Source organism: Rhyacophila brunnea, unplaced genomic scaffold, assembly GCF_057557595.1.
Source record: "Rhyacophila brunnea isolate RB1 unplaced genomic scaffold, BYU_Rbru_1.0 scaffold_1, whole genome shotgun sequence".
NCBI classification, from domain to species: Eukaryota; Metazoa; Arthropoda; class Insecta; order Trichoptera; family Rhyacophilidae; genus Rhyacophila; species Rhyacophila brunnea.
Genome location: NW_028232751.1, coordinates 13,272,273 through 13,295,718, shown reverse-complemented (window position 1 = coordinate 13,295,718; position 23,446 = coordinate 13,272,273). Strand labels below are relative to the sequence as shown.

The window sequence follows — 23,446 nt, the reverse complement described above, 5'->3', positions numbered from 1 at the left end:
GTTCATGAACTTTTATTTAAAATTGCTTTACTTATATTTATTACCCATCATATAATTAAACATAATATAAGAAAAAAATGTATATATTAAATTGGTAACCGTGGTAGGTAATTAAATAAAAACAATATTTCATTACTAAAATAAAAAAAATACTGAATGAACTACAAGTAAATAAATACTTTTATGGAATTAAAAAAAGGTTACCAAGTACACACAAAAGTCAAAGACAACCGTGTAATAATAGTAGGTGTAATTTCAATTCCCGACGGCCGACGGTGTTTCATTTGGAAGTATTTTTAATAATTAAATTTGAGTTTTCTTTATTTTATAAGACAGGGTTCCTTTCTGTCTGGTATAATTAACAATACAATAATAATACTCGAAGTTAATTAATAATATATAGATACTTAAATGATAATAAACGACTGTAAATAATATGTCGTATACATAGTATTATATCATAAATACAGACATCAGGATAAGTACACAGGTAAATTACCCATGCCCAGTACAATTTTAAAATTACATATAAACATGAAAGGACTTTTTCGTTCATCATAATATGTAGGTATTATATTATATAGAAAAATATATGTAAAAAAGATAACTACCTCGTAGGTATATGTGTTCGAATCCTACTCTGTCCAAGATTTTTCATAATATGTGAGAAGTTTTATATTCCAATACATTTTTACACACATACGTGTAGGTATTTGTTTTAAAAGTCTTGTACCCACATTGAATAAAAACAATTAAAAATATATCATCATCAGCCGGGGTCGATCCACTGCTCAAATGCCTCCATTAGCTCATTCCGCTCTTCTCGGTCACTAGTTCTTCGCTGCTACGTACATCTACTGAACATTATGAGTTCATCTATCCTGCAGGTTTTTAATGTGTCCATGTTCCTATTAGTATAGTACCCTAGCCTAGAAAATATTACATATTATTTTTAATCGTTAAACAAATTCTTTGCAGAATATAAAGATTTTTAAGTACTTACCACTTTCGCTCCTAAGCGGTGAATATGTGCATGGTCGAGGATATATTAGCAGATTATTCACGAAGAGCGGTTGTTAACCATTCGCCCAATGCATTACGTCCTTGCACTGCATCAGACACAATTTGAAAAAAAAAAAACAGTTTTTTGACCAGTGACGGGATAGTTCCGGCGACCCTCAACTCTATAGACGGCCGATCGACTAACACGACTAGCGTAGAAGCTAAAATAATACGTGTCCGGAAACTTGTACGTATGCAGTTCGCCGTATCACACTTCACCGTGAAATGTTGTATCAGAAAAATAAATGGGCGTATACTAAATACCGTACAACCTCTTTGGGTCGTATAGTACTGACATGAAATTCATGTCTATATAAAACACGGTTATTGTCGGTTTACACTTTACAGGAAGCCAGCAGCAAATATTTTTTGAAAATAGCCGATATACTGGATTATTTGTTAGGTTAGGTTAGGTTAGGTTTGCATTCTTGAATTCATGAATTTTGCCAAAATCACATATGGAAATTGAATTAATTTTCATATTGTTTCGTTTTACGTACAATTTACATGTAACCAAAATAATATAGGTAAATTATTTACACACCCACGGTGGCCGCGCGGCTTAAGCGTTGGACTAAAACGCCGTGGGTCCCAGGTTCGAATCCTGGGTCTGGCAAGTACACATATTGTTTTTCAATTTGTGTCTGTCAGGATATCGACCTAATAGGTTAATACAAATCTCTACTCTGTTGAGGCCCATATGATTCTATTAGGATCGGACATGGTCGACAGAAAAGAAGAATTTATTAAACGCTCGTCTAGATGTAAAAATATTATATAGAGTACTATATGAAACTAATCAAACATTCACTACATACTATACATAGGTACATGGATGTCCACCTAATACAATAAAACATGTCGTTAGTCGTTACTACCTACCATCTACAAAATACACAACCGCCCGACTGTCGACAAAAGCCAAGGCATATAAATCTCGACAGTACAAGATGCAATTGACTTGTTACTACATATCGATACGTTAAAAGATTCTTACAGAGCCCATGGGCTATATTTCTTCCCACCGTGACATTTCCTTAATTTGAGTACAATGGTAGAAAAATTCGTCCCGTTTCGGATAAAAATATCGTGTACGATTCGTTTAGTATATTCTGGATTATAACTTATAATTTTATAATAAGTACTTATACATTTTTCAGTTTTTGTGTTAACATGTTCGAAATAAAAAGAGAATAATGTTATAAAATTCCTCTACAAAGAACGTGTTAAATTTATTTGATAAGTGGGGTGGTATAATATTATTATTATGTTATACTATCTTTATATAGGGATTGCAGTACCGAATGAATATATCAATACCGGTATTTCGTTATTTCTTATTTTATAGCGGTATTAATACTTCAAAACATATTATAGAAAAAAAAGAAGTACCTATCAATAAATGTAACTATTGAAATGTATTTAAAAACACTTTTTATAGCAACCTAAAGTACCTACCTAGATTTATTATCTTGAGCTTTGTAAATAATATGTAAAGATCATAATATTTTAGAACTGCTAATTTTTACAAATACAATAAGTCCACGGGTACAGAAAAATCTTTCTGAAATTCAATGTTTGTTGTATCCACTAGCAACGTTGGATCAATAATTATAGAATAATTGGACATAGGTATATGCCACTAATGTTTTCTTTTTCGAAATATGTTAATTCATCGCAATAATAATTCTATAAGTATATTTGAAAGATTGAAAGAGACTCGAATGACCTAATCAATAAGAACGAGACATGAAATGTAAGTAATTGACTAAACAAATTATGTTCAAAATTAAGTGACTCATTTCCCATCACTGCCTAAAATGACGTCGCAAATATTTATAACTTTTATTTTCAAAAACCGATAAGTACTTAAGCACACATAACATGCTCAAAATCTAACAGATAAATAGTGATCTATAACTTCCAAAACACGCTAAAAAGATACAAAACCTGTTTAAAACGTAATAATAAACAGAAACCGATTAATTGTAATTATATGCCATTCAAATAAATATAGCAATAAAAAAAAATGACTAAAACTTATATTATAAGTAACTATATTTTTATCATTTGAAAATAGAAATTTACATTAAAAACAAAAACGCTGTTTACCATGAAATAAATATTAAATTATGAACTTATCTGCATTTGAAAATAGGAACTTCATCTCAATATCAGTATCAATCTAATAAATACACTTATATAGTTTCTGACTGTTTCGAGCAGTGGTGTACAACCTATTTGAAAGAAGGGTCAATTTATCCATTTTCTGATTTTTCATGGGCGGCAATGAGTAAAAATGTTCAAAAATAATGATACTATGTTATACTAGACATACATTTTATTATGTTATATGTAATAGTTACTTATCAGCTACTCAAATCACGTACATATGTATTTGCACGATATATCTTAGTATATTTTGTCGTATTCAATGAAAAATTCGGTGATTAAGTAGCCGTTATTTTGGGCCGCGGTTTGTGCATCACTGGTTTAGAGTGAGAGACCGCTAATGCATTAAAATATCAAATTTTCTGCAAAAAAAATGTATTTAACATGCAGTTGGAATTATCATTAAAGTTCATATAACAAAAGTGTGTCAGATGGGCTCTTAACCCATTTCACTGAGTTTATACATGGGTTTTTGTAATTGAGGGACATCCATTATAAAATACTCTTGTTTTTGTTTTTATATACCTTACGAAATGGATATGCTATTTACCTAAAATTTGGTTTATAGTGGGGTTGCGTGATAAGGGTCCATAAATGCAAATAATTAATTGCAGGTAACATGTGATATGGCTATGTAGAGGCAGTTTTTAATGGACGAAAGACATGAGTATTCAAAATTAGTATTTTTACAAAACACAACATTTACACAAAACAATAAATAAACGTCAAAGGAACCAACCTCGCATTAAAAAATAGTTCAATCAGTTTTGATGATTCTTTAAATTTATTAAAACAGAATTATGAAATTAAATGATTTTGATTTAATACAACGAGATTTCGAGAGGTCAGGCAAAGTTTTTGAGAAACAGAATTAACACATGGCTTTGCTCATTGTATCTAGATTCTATAATGTACGATTGACGCAGTATTTGATGCAAGTACTTAAAGATATTTAATACAGTTTATTGCAATCGATGACTTTGTAAGTACCTAATTATCATAATTATGTTGTCACTAGCTTACATTATATATAATACTAGCTGACCCGGCAAACGTTGTTCTGCCATATAAATTATTTCTAGTGAATATTTTGGTTGTTAAATAAAAAATAACGAATGTATCGTAAGTGTGTGGGGATGAGATCTATGACAGAAAGAGGAATAGAGCGCTGTAGACGATGACCGCCGATAAAAACAAAAAAAAAATCAACCATTCATTTTCTCAATTCAAAATGAGTAATGATGTTCATAATGAATGAATTACATGTGACAGGATCTCGTTGTTTAATGTTTATGCAATATCCGTCTTGTCCCTTCCAGAAAATTAGCGGATATTGGAGAGCGTCCTATGAACGGTGTGTATCAGCGATGAACTCCAGATTATTGTTTCTTCTTCGAATCACGATTTCTCGCGTCGATGTGCGGTCGTCAACCATGATTCCAGCAATGTTGTCAATAATAGTCGCATTGAATCGACGTACGTGCTCTCCAGCTGGTGTTTTATCATGATTGATGACAATAGCGTGATTGTCACTTTGCAATTGGTGCATGTGTGCTTTGAAGAATTTCAATAATTGATTGTGCTCATTCAACAGGGCGTCCAGTTAGCCGACGATGAGCCTGGCATTAGGCGAATTGAGGCTATTGTAGCCGCAACGTGCATCCACATGATTGATGTCCTCACCGCCGCGCCCATGAAGTAGATTTGTAAAAATGTATGTGGTTCGTTTGGCATTGGCAGCAATGAGGCTACTTTGTGGTATACTTGGCCTTTGATTTTGAACGTAGAATGGAATTGTTGACCATTTGCCGCAGTATTGTGAACTATTTCTGTTGCTCCGGACGAAGTCATTTGGAAGCATGAATTGAATGTGCGAATGGACTTCAGGAACAGGTTTGAATCTGGAACCGTGCCGATGAGCAAGCCGTTCAATGGTTCTGGTGGTATCTCAATTTCTGGTAGTTGCACTTTTCCTGATGCGCAACACATCCCGGCTGACTCATGTTTGAATTTGAGAACATGACAATGGGGACATTCTTTGTCCATAGCACCAATCAGCACTTTCGGATGAGCGGAATATTAAATATCTGGCACGTACTCGAATGCGAGACGAAGGAACGAAGCGGATGTAAATGTTCGATGTACTTGTTGGCATTGTCGGTCATTTGCTCTGCGTGTGTTAACTACGAACCGGCGCGCTTGGCTCCGTTCCAATTGTCGTTGTTGATATTGTTCAGCTCGTGCTTCTTGTGATTGAGATGCACGCAATTGCGACATGCTTACACGCACGTTTTTGTTATCTTGTTGGATTTGTTCGTCTGTTCTTTCTCTCTCATACAAAATAATAAAATCGCGATTAAAAAATGGGAGGGTGGGGATAGGAGGGTGAAAATTTGGGGTTATAGGTATTTTTTATGCCAAATAATAAAAAAAAATACAAAAAAAAATTGTCAAAAAAATAAAAGAAAATTTTTCTGGATAGAGATACCCTAATCACCTAGCGGTATGAAATATACTTGTTGACCTATTCTCATACCTAACAAATATACACAAAAAATTTCATAAAAATCGGTCGAGCCATTTCGGAGGAGTTCGACCACAAACATCGTGACACGAGATTTTTATATATATAGAGATATATATTTGAACATGTCCGATTCTAAGAAGATCATATTATTATTATGGGGCTCCACAGAGTGGCGGTTTTTTACAGAGTGTTATTCTTACGAGAAATTTATGTTAGCCACTTGCTCAACCTATTAGGTCCATATTCTGACTGTAAACACATATTGAAAAATAATATGCGAATTTTCCACGACATTATAAGCCGACGCGTTAGCCACGCATACATGGCGTGAGCGTTGAGTGTTCCCCGCTCTTTCGCGTTCGGATATTCTGCGTAGCTCTAATTAAAAAAAAACATTACTTTGAAGTAACAAAAAATGAAAATAGTGTTGCTGCCGCAATTCTCACTACGCACCGAAAAAATAGTTATTAATTAAACTAGGTTACATGTAAATTGTACGTAAAACATTTCACCGTGGCACAATTCACCGTGAGCTTTCTTATCGGAAAGAGATGCCCGTGTACTATACGGTCTCCAATTTTATTAAGATTCAATATGAACATTAATTCAATTTTCATAGCTGATTTTGACAAAATTCGTGAATTCAAGAATGGAAACCTAACCTAACCTGACAAATAATCCAATATATCGGCAATTTTCAAAATTTGTTTGCTGCTGGCTTCCTGTAAAGTGTAAACAAACAAGAACCGTGTTTTATTTAGAAATGAATTTTATATCAGTAGGTACTATACGACCCAAAAGGGTTGGACGGTCTTTAATATATGGCCATATATTTCCCATATAACATTTCACAGTGAAGTCTGATACGGCGAATTGATACGTACAAGTTTCCGACGGATATTTTGTGGTGATTCCTTAAAGTAATGAGGGTACTAGTACGTTTTGCAAAGCATGAAAAGGACTTATCGCAAGGTTTTAGAAGACATTCTGGCCATACTGATGACTACATTACATTTTATTAATTATTAATTGCAGACATCATTTACATACATCAAGACATTTTCTTTGACTATGTGTTAAAAAAAATGAAGGCTGGAGTAGGTACCAACTTTATAAGTGACTTAAAGCAATCTTTTCATGTTATACACGAGATAAGTTTCTAAATGATAATAAATTGCCAGCATCAAAAAAATCCTAATATTCAAAAATAATTTGTATATTTTTTCGTACATTCATCGATAGTAATAAACCAATAATTTTATATTTAATTTTTTATATTAGGTACTTACAGACATGTAAAATTTACTATGACATATACACATTTACCACCATAATAAAATGACTGTATATTCTTTCATTTATAATTCAATTTTTCCTCATATCGCCTTTTTCATTTGACCACAATTTTTTTTATCAGGATTTGTATTGATAATAACATTATTACAATATAGCGATCCACTAGAATACAATATTATGTAAACTAAAATAACACTATTGAAATAGCCAATAAAAACTGTTAATGATTTATTTATACCACATTTTTTATTGATTTCTTACACTACATTTTGCATAATTAATTGTCCTAATACACCTGAAGATGTTGTTCAGAATAAAAACATTTATAATAAAGTGATTAATTTAAATATGCATTAGTAGATATGGTAAAAAGAATAATTATTTTGAATTTTATTTTTCGCTAAAGTGAGAATTAATTAATTACCCATTGAGTATAAAATAATCACTATTCGAAATTAAAAATAATATTTATACATCAATAAATGATGGCTGGTTTCACAAATATTATTATTGAAACAAGGAAACTAAATTGAGAATAAAAAAAAAACTTGATAAACTCTGCATATCAGTGGCGAAGACGGTGTGTTCAAGAAATGAAGATGATTATAACAAAGTAAAAGAATACTGATACACACTTTATAACATATTTTCATATTGAAACTACATCTTTCTTATTGCTTCAAACTTCGCCGTTCATTTTCTATGCTTAAGTTAATATTACGATTACAAACCCAATAGTATCATAGTATAGTTGTCACTCATTTCTTACGTTGTAATAATATTATTGCTTACGTCATTCACCACAATTACTGTGTTAATACAAATTGTGTATAAAAAATTGTGTACAAATATGAAAAAAGTCGTATGTAGTTACGTACATTAGATAATTTTAACGAGTCAAGATAAATATTACACGTAAGTAGGTATTAATCACCTAGCATTGAAACATCGTCATAACTGCAAATTATAAACCGGACATATGGTATTATCATTGTTTTTTAGACAATTAATTACCGTATATTTTATGAAATGTTGATAAAAATTGTAGTATTTCTGAAAAAAATAATATGACATGGATATTTTTAGTATTGAACACGTCTTCATAATTACGTATTGTTATATTTGGCGTAAGAAATTTAATAATTTACGGATATATCGGGTGGGCCAACTTTTACTGACTGTTTTCAATAGTATGTAACTTTGCGATATTGATTATTTTTTGAGGAATATAAAGAAATTTACAAAAAAAAATTTATAGCTATATACCCAATGCAAGAAGGAATTAAAATTATTGATTTTTATTAATGTTTCCCGGCGATATATTGTTAGAACGCAAAGAAAATATTGTGAGCATTTTAATGCTGCAACAGTTCCCAGTGCAAACAAGATTAGAAACTAAATCACCCATTTATAAATAATTAATAATCCAAGAGAGTTGCATTAGTCGCTGTTAATTAATATTTAATCACCACATTTAAATAACATGCTAATTATATCTAATGGCCACCTGATGGGCAACGCACCAGTTGCGTTGGATACAGCGAATGAGTTAGCGTCAATAACAACCTCTTAGATGCACTGTTTGGTAATCGTAACGAGTGCATTATCATACCATGGCGCAAAGGTAGTGCGTTCGGCTGATAACCGTACAATCGGTGGTTCGAATGCAGTCGAGTGCGTTTTATTTTCGTGCGAAAAAATAAATTATGTGTTACATGTCACACGCCAAAAATACACTATGATCTGGTTTCCCAAATTTCCCATACGCGCCAAAAGAAGTAACCTCAAAAATAACAAATTACACTTTCATGTAAAATAAAAGATTAAAATCACAAAATTTGTACACATTTTACATCAGTTAGTCCAAATTGGCCCGGCCCATCTTGCAGATATGTACTGCTGAAACCATTAGTATTAGAATTAATAATATGAATTTGAAATATCTGTCAATTCGCTTGTAGGTATAATATAATAATTGTATACATATAATTGTTTTAATTTCGTGTTAACATTATAACTAGAGATTGCAATCCCGAACGTATTATTTAATTCCGATATTAGACAAAAATAAGTGAAATTTTTACAAAAACAAAAATTTGAGCATATAGCATAGCAAGAATATTCATTATGTACTAATCAATAGGAACGCGTACACTGTATGATAGGATCAGTAATAATTAATAAGTACCCTTGACGTATTCAGGGAAATGGAGGAGGTATTATTCTACATAGTTGAGTACATTAGAGGTATTATACCTAATGGCATTTACAAAAGTATATGTACCATAATTAAATGATTTTCTTTTTCTTGTCATTCATTGTATTTAAATATTTAATAACACTTAAAATCCTAATTCATCCCCACAGTTTTTCGTTAAAACTACTCTAATCAATTTTAATTTGAAAATTTAACAGCTGTCCTTTTCTCACGGTATTAGGTATGTAATTATATATTCTCCACCCTTACTAGAATTATCAATAATACTATCTATATGCGAGAGGTAAAGTCTAAATTTTAGTGAAATCGAGTTGTTACCATGTTAAACTTTAAGAAAATGATGAGTTCATCGATCCAGTGGATTTTATAGTGGTCAATTGGTTGTTTCTCGCCTCTTTGGTAGCACTGCGTGACTGAAATTCATCGTATAACCCAGTGGTTCGTAACCTTTTCGAAGTCACGGTTCACTTTTGATATAAAAAAAATTGCGGTGCACCAAAATTAAATGGTCATAAAACAAAGAAAAATTTGCGGACATAACTTTTATTACAAATTAAACAGATTACATAACAGTCAAAGAAAAAAAAATATTAAAGAAAAGATTATACATAATATGTGGAAAAACTGTAACTAAAATTACCTTTAAAAAATTAAAATTTATTTGATGTGAAAATAAAAGCTGAGCTTGGCGGATTTTGCAGATTTCAGAAATATTATGTCGAATATTTCATATAGCTACCCTCAATAATTATTCGTCTTAATTCGTAAGTTTTTCTCGTTTTTTAGTTTTTATGTTTTTTAGTTATTATTGAGATACCGAGCTCACACAAATATTATGATGTTGAAAACTGTAACAAGATGTTCAGTACCCTCATGTAGAGAGCTGGGCAGAAATCAAAAATTCCTCCATAGTTATTTCAGAAAATTTAATTTTTAGATTACGATCCGTTGATAATGTGACTAATTCTTCTTCTCAGTATGAAAATTCATAACTCGATGTATCAATTGTAGCAAATGGATTTTGTATCCAGTCATAATTTTCTATATTCAAGGAAGGAAAGTAATATGCAATCTTTTCTTCCAATAAAGTTAAATGTTCTGTTATAGCGAAAATAATTCCCACGACAATGTGAAGAAAACATAATATCTACTTTATTTTTCCCTATTTTTCGCGGATTTTTTTTGCTTTTCATTTTTTTCGCGGTGCACTGATTAAAAACCACTGATAACCAAACTGGCATGGCTCATGTATAAGCGCGCCCATGCCCCCCACATCCTGAAGGGGGCCCTCAGGCTAGGATCTTTGGCGGGCCCCCTAGCTATTGCTAAGGTTAAATTAATTATAATAAGTTAAAAATAACATGAGCGTTTTTCAAATTGTGTTTTGAGACAAATTTGGGTATATTCAGCGTATTACTAGCGATTTTTTGTATTTTTAATACATTTACTTTAACTATAGAGGTGTCGAGTATCGACACACAATAAGAAATTACATTGCACAATCACATACTTAATAAAATTTAAAATGTTAACGGTCATGAAGTATAATAGCGCCGCAGACGACTATTTTACGATTAATGCAAATTTATGATGTGCGTTTATCTCATTTATCTGGTCAACCCGCTACGCCGGGCCCCTCTAGAGCCCGGCCCCCCAGGCTAAAACCCTGTCAGCCCCCCTTGTGGGGGTCATGAGCGCACCTCAGCGATGTGGCAAAGGATAATAATGACGAATGAAAATAAGTTATTTTACTTATAGAATTATGTCTACGAATGTACAATAATAATTATTGGTACATTTATCAGCTACAGCAGTCGTACATACGTTAAAGTGCCCACCACCACCCGTCATCTGATTGTATAGTACCTAATAGCGAAGGTTGACGAATACACAATCAATAAAAACAATAAAATGTTTCTCGAACGCGCGCAAATCAGAGTATCGGCCATAAAGCGTTGCTTACGGATGCACTTTTACTGCATTCCGCCGCGACAAATGGACTTCTTCGTCGACCCGAGAGCTTCTGAAGCGGGTTCCCTCTCATTGAAATATTGAAACTTTGAACATTATTGGCAAACTAAGGCGGATAATTCAGCCAGACTGAATTTCTCCAGTGTGCCGAGCCAAATTTCCCCTACCGTGAAATATGCATCAAGTTTCCATAGTGAATATTCCACCGTATCCACGACTAATGCCTAAGTAACTTTATTGTTATGATCCGAACTAACGAGGCCTAAATATAAATTTGTATAGCGTACAGTTTGTTCTATTAGATATCTGGTGAATATTTCTGTTACCATATTTGGTATTCAAACTACAAACAAAAGCGTTTAAAGCTATTGTCAACGCGACCTATTATAAGGCATTGAACGGCGCATAATATTAATAATATCTATCCCATTTTCGTTGCAAATAATATACTGTATTGAAAATCAGTGCCGTTCATAAGTTTCTCAACAGAATAAGTATTATTAAATAAATAATTAAAAAAAAATCTTTTCCTCACTGATTCAAATTAATTCGTTTCATATTATTCTTAATGTGAATATTACATACTTATCACATCCGACCATGTCCGATCCTAATATGATCATATGGGCCTCCACAAAGTAGAGGTTTGTATTAACAGATTTTGTTTTTTTACGAGAAACGGATGTCAGCCACTTGCTCAACCTATTAGGTCTATACCCTGACTCACACACAAATTGAAAAACAATATGTGTACTTGCCAGACCCAGGATTTGAACCTGAGACCCACGGCGTGATAGTCCAACGCTTAAGCCGCGCGGCCACCGTCATTCACACCACATCACAAATTCGTTAAGACTTGAAAAAAATAAAATATTAAGTAACAATAAATATCAGAAAACAGTATAAAAATAGTAAATACAAAATTGCCCACGATGGTGGAGCGAGTAACGTGTCTGCCTATAATATTTTGGATTCTGGATTCGAATCAAGTCTGGCAAAAAAAAATGTAAATGTATTTACTCATTTCTCCATTTCTCTACAACCTCCAATCTGCACATAATGAATGACCTTCTTATGATCGGACATGGTCAAAATAGTGAATATAACAAAATGTATAATCAATATTTACAAAAAACCGCGTCAGAAATTCTGAGAGCGGTGATAATTTTGGTACACCAAATGAGAGATATTTAAGAAAATATATAAAATAACGTACACGTTATCACACCGTGGAATATATTATCGCAGTTATTGCTTTGTCAATTTTTATTACTAATGGAAAGTTAATTCTGCACCTTAAGAAAACGAACAATTGATCTTCCCTATTTCTATGATAGATATCATGGTAACACGGGTCAATGGTAGTATTCACATTTATACCGCGTATAAGTCGGAAAAAGTACGAAACCAAATATAGATATTTACTGGTGACCCAGTTGACAATGTCCATTCGACGTGGACGAAACCGGTCCTGTCAAATATCAAAATGAGTGCAGGAATTAGTAGGTACCTACTACATATTGTGGTTTATTAATACAATGAATTTTCATTAATAATATTGATAGTTAACGCCATAAAAGAAAAAACATGACAGTATTTTAAGCATGATTTTAAGAAAATCAGTAGGCAGCGCTCGAAATGGACTGGAGCGCACCGGAACGCAGCTCCCGTTAGTGAAATCCACAAAATTATCAATTACCTATATTATATTATAACAAAGTAATTAAATTCACTTAAGTACTTAAATACAAAACTTGTTGGTCTTATGGTAAAAAATAATATTTATGACGTGCGGTCAACTCCGTTTAATCCTGCAGTACTAACAAGTTTAAAGACTGATATTCCATTTGACCGTCTGAGGTAAGATAGTGATATAACAAAAAAATCTAACCCACTTTTGTATATATTATAATATAAAGCAAGGCAAATAATATGTTAATATTTTCTGAAAATTATCGAGCGCACCGGTTAGTAAAATTTACCATTTTAAGCGCTATCAGTATACGATAAAGCCAATGTTGCTATCTGATATAAATCAAAACGTTGTGTGGAATGTAATAATTATAATAATCATAATAATATATTACAACAGTTTTTACTCAATGTATGACTTATGATTTTATTAGTTTTAGTTTTAGTTTTACGTCTGGATTCAAAATTAGGTAATTTATATTATATGCCATATTATATTGTTAAATACGGCATTGTAAAATTTCCGGTTACAAGAACTTTCAAGAAAATAATATATCCATTCTTACATAAGACAAAAGAAAACTGCACACATATTTTGTGAAAACTGCCGACAAATAATTTTCCCGTACATACGGCAAGTCATAAAGTGCGGTGAAGAATAATAGTGGTCATGTGGCATTTTTAGTGTACCTTAATAAAATGAAGATTTAAAAACAGGTGCCGAGTAAAAGTGTATAGGCGTAACGGGTAAATTAATTAACAAGACATCTCTCATTTCATCAGAATAAATAAAACAAATATAGCCATCAAAAACTCTGTTATCATAATTTATTCAAAATTTCTAGCACTCATCAATACCAGCTATCTAATTCTTTTTAACTTGTTAATGTTGTCCTATAACACATTAAATGGCTTCATATTTTTTTAATAATTATGTAATAAATAGTTATATAAGTACTTAGGTCAATAGTGGATAATAAAATTTCCAAATCAATATTTTCAGTAAGGCTGAAACAAATGATTTACTGCAATAGATAAAACTGAGAAAATACTTCACGTAGAAATTGTAGGAGAAATGAATATGAGGGGATAAAGACAGTAGTGAATTATTTATCGTAATAGCATGGTATTATATACTCTAATGACATGAGTGCATAATATAATATTATATATTCACAGGGAATGAATAACAGAGCAAATGATTAATACAAATAACAGGGGGCTTTTATTTGCATTTTCATTATGACTATGTACTTTACAATAAAGATTTATAATTAATATTTTTTATTTAATATAATATACGAGATACATGAAATTGAATAGAATTATTAATACACATTAATAGGTAATAAGAAACAACATAATATTAATCAATAAAGTGTTTCTTTTGATTTATTTGAGTTTTAATACCGATGGAGATTATTTTAGAAAACTTCAGAAACAATCCAATATTCTTAAATCTTCTGTATAGGTATTATTCAGTATTGAATAAAAAAAAATATCTTCTAAAGGGTGTGCTTGTATTTTGAATAACACTAAGTACATAATATAACAATGGCGAATATAACCGGTTGACAAACGATTATAATATACAAAAAGAATATCTAGCAATACCTACTTACATAAAACTTTTCATGCAACTTCTTCACTTTTACTCAATCCCGTGTCTTTTGTTTAGAAGGATGTTTAGAAAATTGTATTTAAACTATTTTTATACATCAAGGTAAGTAAACTTTAAGCAATCAGTAAGAAATACTTATTTTCTATCTTTTTACTATGTTCGATACTAAGAACTTTGAGCCTCCACAGAATGGATATTATGTTAACAGACTTTTCATTTTTACAAGAAATGTATGTTAGCCACATGCTATACCTATCTATTAGATTCATACTCTGGATCCAAACGCACACTGAAAAACAACATATCAATTTGTTAAAATCAACGTTTAATACAAATTATCCATCATAATATAAATATAAAGCATAGGTATTATATAATTTTTTTATTATCTGAATGTATTGTGTCGTAAAAAAATACAGACCATGCTATAATTATAGTATAATACAATTACTTTATTCCAAATATACCATAATTTTGACCGATTCAAGACGAAAAATGTTTCTATACTTACTACATTACTCACGACATTATAGGCCGAAATGCTACCGCCCATCCATTGTGGGCGCAATAATAGTTATGTAAAAACAAAAATATTTTTAATCATAAAAATTTGCTTCTGACGGGCATACAGTAGTTTCGGGTCCTTAATGTAATCTACATTATGGATATGTTATCGAAATGGACCCCCCATACCATCTTTTTGTGTGCGCGCCTGATTTGCTTAATTTAAAAATGTAACCAGAAGACATTGCAGTTATTTTTATTTATTTCGTTTATATTTATCAGTTTTTCTTATATCTTTCCAAAATTTTTTTTTTTGCATTTAGGCCCTTATGATATTGTGAAAGTCTTCAATTAAAATCGAATCTTCTATACAGTAACGTACGTACAATAAATTTCTTTCAAGTTATAATAAAAATGTTTGAAAAATTTAATCATGTTTTTTTTCTCTTTATAAGAGAACATATTTTTTTTACAAAAGCATTTCTATGTTTCATTTCTTCGAAACTCGTGTAATATATTTTTTTTCACAATATCTCATCCGAATCTCGTGAATGACATCATTCATTAAATATTTCGTGAGCGGCAAGTATTTTGGGCAAAATATTCGTGCAAAGAGCAGCCACTTTTAAGCTTATCGTACCTACATATCTGAGATTTTTTCGTGACTGAGATGAATCGATGGAAATGACCCTCATCACAGAGCACCATGGTACTTATACTTACTTTCATACTATAATACTTAATCCGACGAAACCTACATCATCTCAAAAATTCTGACCCGAAATGTTTTGTAGGACCGTTTGTACGAAACATAAGTATAATAGGCGCCCGACATAAATCCGCGATTTAGGAGAGGGAATACGCATACAAAATAAACAGTTACCATCGGTTGTAGTTGTAGGTAAGACAACAGAACTGCATGAAAAATGTTAACGTGCATCCTATAAATAATTATAAAATATTAACAAATCTACCAAAAAATATTAATGATAAAAACTCAACAATTTCTGAGACCGGACATATAGAGGAGATATCCTTGATTGGTTACGTTAACAATAAAAAAATGATAAGAATTTTGTTAGATAATAACTTCTACAAAAACACTAAGTTATATGAAAATGTTTTTCTGAAACATTATTTTGTTATGTCCAATAATAATTGTGTTATTTCGATCGTATCTCAAATAAATGGCTCGACTTGATAGATTGGACATTTTTCCTACGTACCTACATGTATTTTTATACAATTAATTAGAATCGAGACAAATTAACCGCAAAATACCGACGAATATTTGGCTGAATAATGTCGTTTGAAATATTGAGAATACATATTTATATTTATTAATCAATTCGTCATGTTATTTTTGTATCTGTTAGTTTAAATAGTTAACATATTCAAGTAAAATAAATCAATCAGCTCGCGTTATTTTCTTGAATCAGTGTTATAAAATTAACCATACGATTAGAAAGAATATAGTATCAAAAATGATATGTTAATATTATATATAATGTTTAGGATATTAAATTCTACAAGTTGGTTTATAAGTCTATAGCTACTTCGATTTTTATACAATTAGTAAGATTACAAAAAATACACCAATATTTATATTTTAAGTACTACGATATAAATTCTAATTGTATAAAATTGTGTACTTATTCCATTTAAATCGTTTTTAGCCATGCTAGTTTTGCCTACGGGATACTGTGCTCTTAATACAAAAAAATCTGAAAGGGAAAAAATTAAATCAATAAGATATTTTTTTTTTTTTTAAATTTCTTTAAGCACCCTCAATCGATAGTATTAATTTTGTAAAACGACTAAAATATATTATTATCGTTCAGTAAATGATAATTCAAGCAATACTATGGGTAAATAATGCAAAAATTGTGGAGGTTTTAAGAACAAAAACACTAGGTACAGTTGTATTTTCCTATTCAAAAATGTATATACCTACCGGTTAGCCAAGTAAATGAATCCAGTTGTTTATTAGAAAAACATCGATTAATTTTACATGCATAATAATTACCTACAATATTATATACTGTTGTGTCTATGTTTTGATGAAAAAATGATATAGGTAATGTGAATTTTAATCGAATTTACATATTATTATATTTATGTATTAGAGAAAAGGCCACGATTGTGAGAAATATACCTACTGATTTCTTGTAAGATTATAACAATATACACATGCGTTGACCGTTTCTATGCAGTAATATACGGTTGTAGGTAAGACAACAGAACTACATCATCCTATAAATAATTGTAAAATATTAACAAATCTACTACAAAATATCAATGTGAACAATTTCTAAGACCGGACTTTATACAAGAATTTTAAGGGGGGACATGCTCGTCGAAGGTCAAAATTGAGTTTTTATTGTATTTTCAAACCATGATCCTGGACACTCCTTAAACGTTGTAGATAATCTATTTATATAATTTTGAAGCCTTATTATCCTTTATAGTTATTTTAAACATTTGATGACTGCATGAAGTATTTTTGTTACATAAAATAGTATTCTTTTAAACCTCTCGCTCTAATGTTTTAGAATATAGTCATATTTCGGTACATAACTGTGCAGTGGTGTTAAGATTTTTTACATTTATTAATTTTTAAACGCATTTATAAAACCATTAGTATAATTTATTACGAGATAATTTTTGTAAAATATTCACGATAAAAAAATATTTTGATAATCTCTGTGATCCCAAATTTGACAAGAATTAGGCATTTTATTATTCAAAAAATCGGCAAGATTTACACATTTGAAGATAATTCTAAAGATACTTATTATAAGCTATGTCTTTGACCATTCAAGTGTGATAAAAATCTTATGAATAATGATTGCTTTATAATAATTATTGACCTAAGAATAAGGTAGTGTTTTTTTGAAATACGCCATTTCTTTTGTCACTCCCTAGTAGTTAAGCTACAACATACGGCCGTAGCCATAAAATGACAAACTATAATTAAAGTAGGGAGTAAAATTATGTTAACGCGCGTGTTTGAACATGTACCTAACAGAATTTTTTTTTATTTTTTTTTAAACGGTACATGTTCAAACACGCGCGTTAATATCATTTTACTCCCTACTTCAATTATAGTTTGTCAATTAATGGCTACGGCCGTATGTTGTAGCTTAACCACTGGGGAATGACAAAAGAAATGGCGTATTTCAAAAAAACACTACCTTATTCTTAGGTCAATAATGATTATAAAGCAATCATTATTCATAAGATGTTTATCACACTTGAATGGTCAAAGACATAGCTTATAATAAATATCTTTAGAATCATCTTCAAATGTGTTAATCTTGCCGATTTTTTGAATAATAAAATGCCTAATTCTTGTCGAATTTGGGATCACAGAGATTATCAATATAATTTTTTATCGTGAATATTTTACAAAAATTATCTCGTAATAAATTATACTAATGGTTTTATAAATGCGTTTAAAAATTAATAAATGTAAAAAATCTTAACATCACTGCACAGTTATGTACCGAAATATGACTATATTCTAAAACATTAGAGCGAGAGGTTTAAAAGAATACTATTTTATGTAACAAAAATACTTCATGCAGTCATCAAATGTTTAAAATAACTATAAAGGATAATAAGGCTTCAAAATTATATAAATAGATTATCTACAACGTTTAAGGAGTGTCCAAGATCATGGTTTGAAAATACAATAAAAATTCAATTTTGACCTTCGACGAGCATGTCCCCCCTTAAGATATCCTTGATTGGTTACGTTAACAATAAAAAAAATGATAAGAATTACAATGGTGGTACACGGAAAGCCGTCGATTGTTTGACGCGTCTAAAGAAACTCATTTTTAACTCAGCTGAACGGCGATAATTATTGGGATCTTCCTGGCTTAATATCCCATAATCATTAAAAAAGATGTCTCTGTGAATTGAATATTTTTGAAAACTAGAAAAATCGAGCACTGCTCCGAAAAGTGCGTGAAAACACGTTAATTAAGTATGAGTGGCCTGTACTGCTAATCAGGTTTTTTTTGTTAATATAGTGATATTTTTAAAAATTATCTAAGTAGTAAATTTTGAGAATTTTATTTCACAACATCGTCAATACATAATATATTAATGAATTGATAAGTAGTAATAATAAAATGGATGCTGTTGCTCTGTTGTCTCAGTACATTATTATTTGTGATTGAAACAATAATGTGAGGCATATCGCTACATTGTTCTGAGAATTAATTATTACTGGTCTCATCGTCAATCAATTGTATCATATTGGAGCAATTAAACACGCCAAGTGAATGAAATTTGAATGCCTCAAATAACTTTGGGGCCTCATACAAGAGAGATTCGGTGCGGTAATAACCGGCAAATATTTTCATATTAATTATACATTATATGACACGATTCAATGAACTACTAACTGTAGACTAACTCAATTGAATGGAAGCTATAATTCAAATCGTATGGCACTTTCTTTGTTTCATTAGTGCCGAGCCGAGATAGAATATTATGGATATAAATCATATTTCATAAATCTTATTTCTATATGATATAACATATAATAAATGCAATATACTCATTATTGTAATAGCTCCTATATATTATAATTTCACAGCAAATGATTGATCGCAATATATAACAGAAAATTAAATATAAATATCTACCTAAGGTACTTGATGGAATTTCAATTTAAATTCTAATGGATTTAAGTTTTGTTCTATTCCATTTGAGTCGTTTTTTGCCACCCGGGTTTGATTGATTGATTATTATTTAATGATCTATTATTACTCATATTAGAATTTTGACGATGATATTAATGATTGTATTATAAGTTATAAGTGATAGGGATTTTTTACAAACACTTCAAATATTCATAATTTGTTTGTTATACCTAGGTACCTATTTTTTATTGTGATCCTTGACTTAATAGGTAAGAGATAAAGGTTTTATCTACTTTATTGTATTAATTTAGTTTAAAAGTTAGAAATATTGTATTCGTTGTCAGTGTGTACCTATTTACCTTTTGGTGAGTGTACATAGTGCCTGAAGATACCGACATGCGAAACCTGGGTCGCAAAAACGACTCAAATGGAATAGTACAAAACTTAAATCCATTAGAAAATTAAATGCCTTCGTCAATTTCAATCGTAGAACGGTTTTATAGCGATATGCACTTACTTATACATGTCATAAAATCACGTTTTCGAAAAACTAATATAATAAATTAAAAGTGGACGAAACCGGTTAAGATTACTTTTAAATTATTATAATTCAAATTTATTTATTTGGGCACATAAAGTAAACTTCACAAATCACAAATTCAAGACGTTCACTACATGACATTTAAAAACAAAGAAATATAGGTATGCAGTATTATAAAAACAATATAAAGAGTACATATTATAAAAATTATTGAGTAGATATATAAAAGTACACCGAATGATCTCTAAGTATTTTAAGAATTTATAAAACAACATCCAACTATACTAATTCTCACGTTTGTCGAACATATCAACAACCGACGCAATTTGATCTGACAAAGTTATTTACTTCCTAATTGGCAGGTTAATTTTGCACTTTGGTAGAACAAACAATTGATGATCCCGATTTTTAAGATAGTTATCAATGATACAGGTCAATACTTCTAATTATGGCAGAGTTCTGATTTACACCGTTCATATGTTTGAAAAAATACGTGGTGAAATATTATCTTCTATCGCTTAAACTACAGTATACATATAAATACATACCACATAGAAAATAAGTTATATAAAACCACAGATAGCATCCATACAGACTCAAGTAAAGGAGTTTAAAAACTTTTTTTGAACTCGCTCCACCATACGATCGTATTTCAACCGATGCGGTGCCCAAACAATCGACCCAATCTCGAGCCGGATTATAAGTAAGGAAGTATGAAGGATTTTAAAAATGTGGATTAAGATAATACATCATTATATTTTATTTTCATTAATAATACATATAATCTTACTATTATACTTATATAATTATATTTAATTAACTACCTACATAGTACCTACCAAGTACAAATAAAATAGAGATTTATATTTAAATTATTCCACATAGTAGGTATGCATTTTCATATTTTAATTAAAGATAAAAAAGGTACTGTTCAGTTATCAGGAATACAGCGGAAAACACATTTTAAAAACAGCCGATAAACTGGATTATTTGTTAGGTTAACCTAACCAAACCTAAACTAACCCAAGCTAACAAATAATCCAGTATATCGGATATTTTCATAATGTGTTTTCCGCTGTATTCCTGATAATCGAACAGTACCTAAAAAAATACTTATTTTATATAAAAAAAGTTTAAAAAAAAATTATATGTACCTTGATCCAGCTCTGCGACGTTGAAAAATATTGTTGAAAATCTATCAATACTGCGTCGGACGGCAATATTGAATCATTCCGTGTGATTTAAAAATGACAAGTCAATTGTATTCAAATCACGTTCATGGCACTCTCACCATATAAATAAACCATCACTTACTTCAAACCAACCATTGCACACTAAAAAAAAATATTTACCAGTACTAAAACTTTTTGTCACTTCACCAATTATATGTATTCAACGAAACGTCAGATTATGCTTACGATATACAAGACCCTTTATAGGTGCAATATTTTTTTTTATTTATTAATAAAAATCAAAGCTTTATCTGATTTATTGTCAAACTTTATACGGTAATCAGGCAGACAAATAGTATAATCTCCTATATTCAACTGTCAGAATACTACACAAAACTCGAACAGTCCTTAACCCAAGTAGGATTATTATTCAAACTTTAAAAACATTAGCATATCTACGTAAGATTTAAAAAAAAAGTTTCGATGTTTTAGACAATAACTATTAAAGATTAACACACTTATATTTTAATCAATTTAATTATGTACTTGTTTTCGATAGCAAACCACAACAAGATCAAAATTTTATAATAGTTTGTTTATGGAGTATTTATAACTTTTAATTATGTTTTTTACACTTTTTTTAATTAATATTTTTTAACACTGCCACTGTTTAGTATACTCAATAGTCGCTTAGCATACGAGCAAGTAGCCGATGGGGTTATTGATTATTTTTTTAAAGGTGTCGTGCGGTAATTCGCCGGCTGTCTTTCGTGTTTATATCGAATCGTAAATTTGTTGGGATCAAGGAAAGCTCGGAGCGCAACCATTCGGCGCACAAGTGAACGTACGACTGGCGCTTGTAAGTTGCTCTGCAAGTTCCCCACGTTTCCGTGACAGTAGCGACGACCGGCGGCGGGCCTACGAACTAGCGAAATTGTCAAAGGTAGTAATGAGCTTTCGTGAAAAACAAGAATAAAAGTTCGTTGTACATATGAAAAAACATTTTCGAAAATCAATTAATATATCAATAAAAATAACCACTTACTTATAGTGTACAGAATTCGCCTTAATTAATAGCCATCTTCGGCAGTTGGTGTCGATCTACTGCTGAATAAAAAAAACCTCCACTGGTGGTGGTTATTTATCAGAAAATTTCAAAATCATAGGAAATTGCGTTATAAAATATAAAAAAATCTAAATGAAAATGTAAAAAAATGGGATTTTATCGAATAGGTACATAAGATTTTTGTAAGGTGTCCTCCAAAACTTTTTGCGTCTAACGCATCTGAGTAATTAAAATCGCCACTAACCTCTCCTAGCTCAGTCTACTTTTCTTGGTGCTTAATTTTTTGCTGCGACGTATATTCGCTGAACTTGATTAGTTCATCGATCCAGCGGCTTTTAGGACGGCTCTGTGGTCATTAAGTGCTCCTTAACATCGTATGACTGCATTTATACAGCGTTTGGCCACTGGCTGAGAAAGATGTTCGGCAGAGCGGGATTTCATCAGCTGGGCGATCTCGATCATACCGCGTACTCTTGTCTGCCAACCAAGCCATAGTTTTATTTTATAGTTTTTTCGCGTTATAGGTACCTATCATTTGCCTTTACAATACATACTTGCTAAAACTTAGAGTAGTAGGTATGCCATTTAGTTTCATTCGCTGAAGAAATAGAGTTATCTAGTTGTAACCAATAAGCACACTTAAAATTGTACGGGGTTGGTCCATTTCTAGAAAATATCCATAATATTTTTTATAGTTTTTTTAAGTCTGCGGGGTGCGGGAAGGGTTAATCAAATTTAGTAGATGTCACTAACTTTACCACATTTACTATTTATAGTTCTTCGTGGATTCAATTCCAGACTCCCACACTTTTTCAGATACATTCCCCATACCCAGACAGTTCATACTTTAAGTCTAGAGATGAATACCTGGTCTGAAGCTTTTAACAACGGGTGCTTACCTATGAGTTATAATGTGGCGTAACGGTCATAATTATTCGATCGTTTATAT

At 31.0% G+C, this 23,446-nt stretch overlaps 1 protein-coding gene across 1 annotated transcript in view; it reads right to left on the bottom strand.

Moving 5' to 3' along the window:
- The window catches only part of LOC147079484 (discoidin domain-containing receptor 2-like), a 782,269-nt gene extending 759,986 nt beyond the window's left edge, over nucleotides 1-22,283 (bottom strand). Inside the window, exon 1 of the mRNA XM_085941474.1 lies at nucleotides 21,414-22,283. The gene's annotated coding sequence lies outside the window, so the exon portion shown is untranslated. The remainder of the gene's footprint in view (nucleotides 1-21,413) is intronic.
- Nucleotides 22,284-23,446: the final 1,163 nt, after the last annotated feature.